The following is a 10,437-nucleotide window of genomic DNA, read 5'->3' as shown; positions in this document are numbered from 1 at the left end:
CCACAAATAAAGTACTGCATTCTTTACTCCCACCTCCAGTGTCAAAAGAATAGCTGCTTGACTCATTGTACCCTATGCACAGCTTTAATGAATCACTTCAGCTCCAGGGGTGAGCCTCTCTGCCCATTCTGCTTCTCCATGTGTCAACACCCCTGTCTTCTCCCCACCTTAGCCCAATGGCTGAGACCATCTTCCATTCATTTCCAGGGCCAGCCAGGACTGGGAAGAGGCAAAAAGACAAAGGTGAAATTGTTCTGTGCCTGGGTTAATTTTCACCTCAAATGGTGTTCCTCTTGTTTCCTATTAACTACAGCCCTCAACTCATATTCAAGAGGGGCCTGAATCCAATTTTTCCTTTCCTCCCCTCCCTCCCAGATAACTTTTGGCTCTGGTTTGTAAACAAGAGAACAGCTACACACCTCAAGCAGCTGGTTCACAGTTTCTTCAGAGTACACGCTATCTCTGAAAAAGTGAGAGGAAGCTCTTGGACTCGTGCTATTCAGTTTCACTGTGTAATTGGGCTCTAAACCACGTCAGACTCAAGCGTAGACCCACAGTGATTGCCTGTTGTCTGGCAACACTCACTGGTGATGATTTCTCAGCACAGCTTTCACTTGGAAAAGTTAATTCCTTCTTAAAATGCTCTCATGACACTATGTGTGAGGATGAGCTTCAGTAGTATCCACAGCAGATGCACTTCTGGATCTGGCTCTCCGATCCCTCACACTTCATGCAAAGTTCTGCTTTTCCTCCTACTGTACACAGACATACTGCATCTAGAATGCATGGATGGGGAGAGCCTGCACAAAATTGTTCTGCCTACCATGCATGTGGTGCCCTCTCTCAACAGTAGTCTGCATTCATTCTCCCTCTGTGACTCAGGGGCAGGCTTACAGTCTCTGAAAAATGCTGTTTTCTCATTCTTATATCCCAAACCCTTTGAGTTAAACCATTACAAAGGAAGATACACAGATTGCAAAGGAACAAGGGATTTTCTTGTAATTTTAGCATTTATTTCCTTCTTAAAGATGCAGTTGTATAAAATAAGTGATGTCCTGGCAAAGGCTAGTGTTATGCCGTGCCAGACAATTTTATCACCCTAGCCCATGAAGGCTCTAGTGTGCAACATAAAGCCGCTTTGCTTTCCAACATGCCAGTTTTCCCAGTGCCAGACCTCCCTTGGCGGCGCCAAGGAGTTTTCCTTCAAAATTAGCCCCTCTTCAGCACTCTTGTGCCCGGCTGTAGGTGCCGAGCAGAGCTGGGCAGGATGGCACCGTCTCGGCGACAGGAGGGGGAGCTCGCAGCGCGCCGGCTTTAGTCGGCGACTTCATTTAGCAACGCTGCAAAATCGCCGCTGCGGCTGAGGTGTCCTTCGGGCCTTTCTCCACATCTCCTCCCCCACCCTCTTCCCAAAAACAAACAAAAAAGGGAATAAGGGCGGACGTATTTCGGGGTTCAGGTTGGTTAAGTTGGAGGATTAAACTAAACTAAGGGGAGTTGAGAGGCCATGCGGCTGCTGGGAAGTGGTGGAGAAGGTGAATCTTAATATATACTTATGGTTCTAGCAGGGATGAGTAAAATGCTCCCAGTAGCCAATAACACCTCTCCTCTGGTAGAGTGGGACAGGTTCACTGCTAGCTCCTGAGTTCAGCTGAGGGATCAAGAGTTGTTCCCACTTACACTGGCACTGAATTTAGTTGTGTATGTATTAGGAGACCTGTGAAGAGAGCAAAATCCATGCCAGTGCAAAAGTCTTTGTTTCCAAAAGTGAGACAAAGAAGCATCAGCTACCAGTCTCAACATAAAATCACAAAATTCATCAAGCTGTCCTCGTGAGTAGGAATTCAAGAAAAGGGTACTCAAGTCTGTGCTATTACATGGAGTAATGGGGGCAGAATTCTGGTTCATGCATAAATTTTCTGTCACACCTTTTGGCCTGACCCAAGGCTCAGCCCAAGTTAACAGCAAGCTTCACATAATTAGGATGCTTTCCTGAAAAATTCCTCTCAAACTTGGAAGCACCACTCTTTCCTTCTTTTACTTTTCCTACTTTTACTCTATACTCTGAGATTTTAACTGAAGGCACAATCTGGGAAAAATTCCTAACCTGTCAAATAACCTTCATGAAGACATTTATCCCCAAGAATGCAGGGGAAATCACAGCTTCCAGAATGCATTTGTCCAGACAAACCTAACATCAGTTTTTATGGGGTTAAGCCACAAGAAAAACCTGTGTTGGTCTCACAGCAGTGGTGAGAGTAGGTTTGCATGGTGATAAGACCAAACCCTGCCTCCCCTTGTGCACAGCCTGCTGGTGCAGTACAGCAACAGAGCTCCTCTCTCAAGTGGGCAGTAGTTTTCCTAGTGCAGACAGCCCTGCAGAAAGTTAATATCCTAAAATTGTAGTGATAAATTGGAGAGAGATTTCTTTTATTGCCCCCCCCCCTCCCCCAGTGCCTGCACAATTTTGTATAAAATCTGTGAAAATTCCCAAATTTGATATCTGGCAATATCTCATGAGATGGCTTTTTAAGGTAAAATATCCCCCTCCTTATCTGTAAGATCATGACCCTCTTTATTAGTGCAAGCTGAGCCTACAACTATTAAAAAAGAGCTTATCTCTTGACCTAGAGGAGAAAGAGTCTAGAGAGATCAAAATACACAGTGCCAAATTAAATAATTTCCTGATGAGCTCTCATAGATAGAGGGGTTGCATCTTCCCTTGCTGTGGAATAGAAGCAGGTTCTCTGCAGGCACAGAAAGCTTTCTACAGATACAGCCCTGTGATACATTTAAACAGAATGAACCTCATTCTTAAACCTATCTGAAAATGTTAGTGGAATCATGAACGCTGACCTTAAAACGAAAAATGATTTGCAACCTTTGCAGAGGTGTCTTTATCATAGTGCCATATTTTAAAGTATTTTATCCACTCAGCTACACAATCTTACCATTCATTTGCAGTTGTCATTTTACCTACAAAAGAGTTCACTTAATATCCCCCAAAGCAAGAGAAATGTAACGAGTATTACAAGAGGAAAATTATTACTAGTATATTATATAGAAAGGCTGTAAAGTTCAAACAGAGGGAGTTGTGTGTGCACACCATGTTTCATGCAAATTACGCTTAATAGTTTAACGCTGCATTACATTTTGCCTCCTGAATAAAAATGCTTCTTTAGTTATTTTTCTAATAATCTATGTAACTTTGGGGAACTAATTAAGGCAAACAATTTCCAGTGTGCCTGTTTGGCTGCCTGTATCAAGTGGCCTGATTTTTAAAAGTGCTGACTACTGAAGCTATAGTAAATATTTTGCATCACTCACTACCCGGTAATTTTTATGTGGTCAGTATATATTGAGGAGCCCTATGTGAACTACCTCTTTGATACTTGTGGTTTAATTATTTTAACTGTAAGACTGTAGCACACAGAAAGAAAATTAAATCTAAGAAACATTTTTAGTAAGCTTATTTCTCCTTTCCTTTCCCCCCTTTTGCTCTAGAAAAGATGCCAACCTATAAGACTTCAAATGTAAAGGTGTTTCTGTAGCTGCAGGAAAATGCCGATATTGCTTCTTGATTGCAAAAGGAGCATGAGACACATAATTAATCCACATATGGACAAGGATGTCTTCCAAGAGTGGCAATGGAAAACTAATCAAGAGCACATATGACACACTGGATCCAGCACACATGCTTCCCTAGGACTTCTTGGCTGCTCCACATCTGGATGGCTTAGAGCACAGGCAGAGCTGCACATGACTGCCTGCCTGCTTTCATGGAGATGATTGCTGGTCTGAAGCCTGGCTTTGCCTGCAAGGCTTCAGTTTCATCAGCTCAGTGAGCACTAAAGCATGGTTTATCTTGCCTGGACTAGGGTTTTGAATGAATTAATTTGCTTCCAGTGAACTAACACTATCCAAAATGAATATTTTTAATCCTAAGCCTTTGACTTGGTATGTACACAGGTTTTGTACTGATGTAACTAAAGAAATTGCTGGCATGATCTCTTTTTAAAATTTTTTTTTAAATCCAGGGACATTTCCAACAGAAGAAAATCCCTGCTGGCAACTAACTTGAGAACTGCATACTGAGACTTTATTTTGACTACTGATACAAATGCCAAATTCTCATTGCCTTTAGCAGAGGATTTGCTTTAGAAAGAATGGAGGTGTCATGTTTTATATCATTGTGTTGGCTACTGGAAGCAGCTGTGCTTTCCAGTGACAGGGAGAATTATTGAGGTCTCAAACAGGATGCTGAGGCTCCCATGGCTGAGCACCTCTGGAAAGATTTAGATTTGCTTTCCCAGGAACTTATATCTTTCCTCAAAATGTAGATGATCAGGAAGACAAACTAATTCTTCATTCCTGGATGCCATATGTTATATAAAGATTTACAGAGCTGTTCATAGCAGGTGCTTTGGCTGTACTGTTTACTGCTTCAATGAGAGACCAAGTAAGATTTTTATATTCCGCTCACATAATATTTAATGAGCAATATTTATGCTTATGTCAGAGATATGCTTTGAGCCGTGATTATTGTCTGCAATTTTGGACTCTAATACGATGTCCAACTTCAATACTCACTGTTATGGGGAACCATTACGAATCAGTTGTCCTTGTCCTCTGATCTTACAAAATGTAGAGAGTGGTTATGGTGTAGGAGGCTGAAAAGGTCTGTGGATGTGAGTAGTGAATTATGAAACAGTTGAATTTTTGTGTCCTGACTCTGATGAGCAAAGCAACATAGCAACATACCCACAACATATAAATACACACACAAAAATGCACACATGCACACACAGAGAAACAGTGTAAGTATGGAGACAAAAATTCAACTTCATACATGTGTCCTGAATCAAATATATTAAAATAAATCTCAACCACATTGTCTCAAAAGCATCCCATAAATAGAAAAGTTCTCGGACATGTTTGACCCTGCTAGCAGGGTACCACACATCAGCTACTCTGTAATACCTCACTTGAAGTATCTGACTCATCAGTCATGCTGCCTCCCATTTACAATGGGCCAAGGCAATGGACACAATCTCCCATCTCATGAGGGGTTATTTGTTAAGCCTTGTGTTGAAGGCAGGATCTCTATTGCTGAGGGAAAGAGATGATACAAGGCTAATTCAAAGGAAGTGTAAGGGACAAGACCTTGGTGTGGCCAAAAACCTGTAAATGTATCAAAGTGGAAATTTGCATCAGCTCAGTACAAGAACGGATGTTCTTTGAATACCCAGAGCCTTAATGAAACAGGGCATTGTTTCTGTTTAAATATCTGTTACAGATCGGATTCAATGAGCACTTCAAAATGCAATTGATGGGCAAAGATTGAAAAAGTACTTCAGGCTTCCCTCAAATATTCATCTTAGTAGGACTGTGCTTGAGGTACAAAACTTCCACTGAGATCTTTGCACAGAGGCTTTTAATCCTTCTCATGGAAAGATGGAAGGAAAGAAAAGGAAAGTAGAGAGTGAGAAATACTCATGCACAGGTTTGTGAGGGGGGAGGGAGGGGATTTTAATGTCAAAGAAATTGTCAAATCCAGAAAAAATATCAAAAATGGCTTTCACAGTAGCTCTCTTGGGGAGAACAGTTTTTCAAGCAAGGTCTCTTGGGGCTGAATCACACAATTCATTAGAGACAATTGGTGGGTAAAATAGTAGCAACGATCTTTGAAAAAGAAAGTCCAATTTCCACTTCCCATTTTGTCATAAGCTGTCAGGAAGTCTTACACAGTGCTATTAAACAGCTGCTGCTGTTCTTCTTAAAGATGGGTGATGTAATGCTGGTAGTGAGCCTTGCTCTCAGGAGATCTGTGAAGTGGGATGGAAATATCTCTGACCTGCACCCCATAATACTGTGAAATCTTAGTTGCCCTGGATGGTTTTTCTTCATGAATTCAAGAAATTCCATTTTGTTCTCTGGGGCATTCCTGAGCTGGATTTTAATATTTTTCATGCAGAGATGGGTTCTGTCACCAGCAACTGTCACTTTGAATGGCTCCAGATCTGGGTGAGGAGGCAGTGGAGAAATAGGAAAGAGGATAGTGGGAGAGGAGATGATGGTCATTCAACTAATGAAAGCAGGTTTTTTAATAGCTAGTCCTAGGAACTACTATTGCATGCTTTTGTTTGACTGCTGACAGGTAACAGTTCTATAGTGATATCTAGACTCAGAAGATTTGGAAAGGAATTAAGACTGCACTTTAAACAGAGTCTCACTAGATCTTGTGGACTTCCCCCTGACTGATGCCAGCATAGATGAGAAGAGAACCTGTCCCAAGGGCTTGTAGAAAGCCCCCACATTACTATACTATTTTTTTTTTTGCATGTGTAATTAAAGCTGGCAGAGTGCTGGTGCTACCTCAGAGAGAACTGAATCAATACCTAGTCATTTTGGTTCATGTTCCTGCTGTTTTTTAGGCAGCCACATGACAGTGAGAGGGAGAGGGAGGAGCTGTGATGAATGTCTTGCAAAAAGCACTAGAGTACAAGAATATGGGGGAAGAGGCAAGCAATTCTCTGCTTCACCCAGCAAAGACTTCTAACTCAGTGGTGCAGCTGAGGCTGTCAGCCCACATCTGAGGGAGATGGTTTGGATGGCTACACTGCATTGTTCAGTGTTCACTCCACTACATGAGCCCAGCTGATGATATGAGGCTTTTATTGCTGTATCACCATCAGTGTGTCAACCCACTGCCAAACGGCCCCAGCCAGCAGGACACTCCTCCTGCTCAGGTTTTCCTACCTGCAGCAGCTGTGGAATGTCTTTTTCTGCAAGGCATCTCTAGGTAAATGTGGGGCAAGCCTCTCACTGAAGATCAATCTTGTGGGAAACTGCAGTGGACAGCTTTGTTCTTTAACAAACTCAGCATCTCCTGGGTCCTGTGCTAAGAAGGCATTTTTTTGCCTGCATGCAGATAGTAGGTGTTACTTTGCAAGAGCTTATATTTTAAGATCTCACAGTCATTAGTTTATATGAACTGCCAATTCAGATGCTCCTTTCATCGCACAGCTGCAAAGGAGCTATTATTGGGACACCTCTACTGCTGATCCAGTCCAGCAGCAGACTGCGCAAGCTGAGACTCTTCAGAGGAAAGAGCCAGGCTCACTCCCACTGCCACTGAAGAAAATGTCTATTTCCACAGTGTAAGGGATCAAATGCCAGCAGAAAGAGCCAAGATTTTTCACGCTTCTCAGAGGAATATTATAAACAAAGCAGAGAAAAAGAAAAAAGGTGTATAAAATGCCTTGACAGTGCCTTTTAAGAGAGTTGCCATGTGATCTTTTAGCCAAGTCTTTATTCATTTCTACTTAATGTTGTGTGTTAAAGTTCTCAAAGCTGCTGGCAATACTCAGTGGAATAATTTTAGAGCAACCTTAATAGAATGAGCAGAATAAAGGATTGTGCAAATATATTGTAGCAAGATAGCTTTTTAATAGAACAAGTTATTCAAAACACTGATGGCTAGGCCTTGTGAATGGAAAAAATCTCCCCTGTGTTTAATTATCCCAGCTTGTCTTTATTTCCTTCATATAATTCTAAGCACTGCTCACTTGTGCTGGACATAGTCCAGTTGGAAAGTTGGTATTTGTTCAACGATGTGTCCTGTTCACAGGATGGAGGTCCAAACAGGATGACTACAGCCAGCCATCCTATCTGACCTCCCACATAATGTAGGTTATGGCATTCCACCCCCAAAACCTGCAGTGGAAGGAATTACTCTTTGCCGCTATTGCAGATTCAGGAAAGCATTTCTATTTAGGGGAGTACTTAAGCATGCACTTAACTTTAATGATATGCTTAATTCCCATTTAAATATGCAGTTAAGAGCAACGTTTGAGTTTGCACCTTTGTGAGCAAATGTTATGGGGTCCAGTAAGTTGATCATACTGAAAAGTGCATTTTATGACTCCCAGAGCAAAGTTAAATCTGAGGAGTTTATTCAGAAAAGTCAGAAGGCTTGCTGATGTGACCTCCAGAGAGGTCTGTTTCGTTTGAGGATTTTCAGGCCAATGGAGCTGCAATGGTGTTGCCATTTGCAGTATGAAACTGCTCAGGAGCTATAAGTGAGATCCCTTTTCATTTCACTTACTAGAAAGGATATATGAATCAATAATATTTCATTAATTCAGTAACAACCTCTGTTAAACCTCTCAAAAGACAAGAAAGAAGAGAAGCTGATTTTGTCTTAATTTCCAAAGTTTTTTTCACTTGCTTGGGGAATGGAGAAAATCTCTGCTGCACCATAATACCTTGCCTAATTGAGCTCTTAGATTAATGTTTAAACTTCATTTGCAAGTCCATTACCAAATCTAATCAGTTACAAAGGTACCATTAAGGAAAGGTTTTTTTTCAAATCCACTTCTAATTCGCGTTTCCCCTCACAACTGTCCAAGGCACTGGCAGTGGCTGGAAGTACTGTGTCATAGATATTGTACTTATTCCAGGAGGGAAAAAGAAACTACAGAATATTTTCAGTGGAGATAATAATATACAAAATTACATGAAGTTCATATGCTGGTATGAGCCAAAAAGGCACTGGTTAAATCTTGAATCTACTGAAACTTTCAATTATCAAAGGAAAACTATACTAATATTCAGCCTCTTTTAAAGTGATGATACCACCTTTCAGAAGGTGTTCGACTGATTGCACTGAAGGCTTTTCCCTAGATCTATTACCTGCAAGAGATGAGCAGCATTATCCACAGCTTCTTCCTGAGAACTAAAATCCTGCCACAGCCCAGAAGTTTCAGGTCTGCTTAATTTTCAATGCTCATGCATTCCTCAGCCTTGTTGCTGATAAATGCTCCTCACATAAATGTTAGGATAAATGTTCCTTTTGAGCTGCACATCAGAACAGGACCACCAACTTCTCAGTATTTGGGGTAGCAGACAATATAAATGCTAACACACGGCTGACCTGACCAAAGCTGAAAGGGTGACTTCAAGCCAAAGACTGTCTCTCCCATTACCTAATCCCTGAGACATCCAGACTCTCATCCTCATCAGCACTTAAAAAAAAAAAAAAAAATCTGGATTTTATTTTTATAACTATTCCCAGAAGATAAACAAAGCTGAAATGAAGATCTAGAGCGGTATGATATAATACAGACACCACTACTTTCAGGCAAATCAAAATTTTGCTGTTGTGTCTGTAATTGGGGAAAGCTCTGCCTACACAGGGTGGTTGGCCCCCAGCTCTGGAAGGGACAGCTGTTTAGAGGTTGTTGCTAATAGTCAGGGGTTTAGTGACCTCTTCTAAATCTCCTGATGCATATATTCATTTCCTGATCCCTATGCACCCTTTGCAGCCTGTTTACCCCATCAGCCTAGTAATCTCCACAGAAAGCAGTGATTGGGAAGGAGTTTTGCAGAGTGCTGAGAAGAAAGTAACCCTATTGCTACAGTAATGATAATATTGTGCTGTGCTGGCTCACCCACTAAAACAAGGATGTTTTCTGCTGGTCAAAAGTTCTCTGATTATGGACAAGAGAGGCCTTTCCACCAGGCTTCTTGGCTTTGGAAGCACATAGTATAAAACTGTGGAAACTAAGGTGTCTCCCATCCTGTAGCCTGCTGTGTGCCCTTGGGTTTCTTAGCGTCACTGCTCTGGTTCGTCAAACAGGAATGATAATTGTTATATTAGCACTTACCTTTGTAGAGCACTTGGAGATGTGTGGATAAAAAAAGCGCTGTGTAAGTACTTCTGCAATGATATGCTGCTGCCTTTCTGTCTCCCTGTGCAGAAAAGAACAAGAGCAAAGAACAAAAAGAGAAGAAGGTAAGAATGATTAATAAATATGCAGCCTATGATGGCCTCTCTCCCCAGATAAATGTAACAGTGACAATGAATGCAGAGGAGGAGAGGGGCCAGGATATGGCAGAAATGAAAGTGTAGACAATGCCGGTATTATACCCACAGATCCTTGTCTCCTTGGACTTCAGTCACTGCTGTGTGCTTGAAGCTGGTCAGAAGAATCCCCAGCAGAGGTATCCTACTACACGCCCTTAACATAGGATCACTCTGCCTGCTTTAAACATGAAGTAAAAGGAGGGAGGAAGAGCCCCAGGGTTCAACATCAACAAGATCTAAACTACTTGACATTCTCGTTCAGAAATGCCAGCTTTTAAATTATCAAGGCCTTTTTTCTTTCCTTTTTCCCCCCAAGTGCTCTGTCTTTCCCCATGTAACAGTGTGCAAACATTTTTTCAGCAAATACCAAGGGGGTGGGGTGGGCGTGTGTGTGTGTGTGTGTGTGTGTGTGTGTGTGTGTGAAAAATCGGCTATCTAGAACTGATAAAGCAATTTGGCACGGACACAGCAGCTATCACGTTTTAATGGCTGCGGGCTTTCTGAGGTTTAACAAGTTGCAGGGATGAAATTGAGGGGATTGACTGCTCTGAGGGTGCGCGGGAAGCTGC

General features: G+C 41.8%; 1 long non-coding RNA gene across 1 annotated transcript; it reads right to left on the bottom strand.

Annotated features, from left to right (window-relative positions):
- Positions 1-1,003: 1,003 nt before the first annotated feature.
- On the bottom strand, positions 1,004-10,195 carry LOC146441166 (uncharacterized). Its single transcript, XR_014850411.1, has 3 exons — positions 9,669-10,195; positions 4,591-4,680; positions 1,004-1,717 (listed from the first exon to the last, which is right to left on the bottom strand). It is a non-coding gene; the product is annotated as an uncharacterized LOC146441166 (long non-coding RNA).
- Positions 10,196-10,437: the final 242 nt, after the last annotated feature.

Source organism: Lichenostomus cassidix, chromosome 2 (genome assembly GCF_008360975.1).
Source record: "Lichenostomus cassidix isolate B80296 chromosome 2, HeHo_3.0, whole genome shotgun sequence".
Classification (NCBI taxonomy): Eukaryota; Metazoa; Chordata; class Aves; order Passeriformes; family Meliphagidae; genus Lichenostomus; species Lichenostomus cassidix.
Note: the sequence above shows the minus strand (reverse complement) of the source record. Positions and strands in the feature narration are given on the sequence as shown.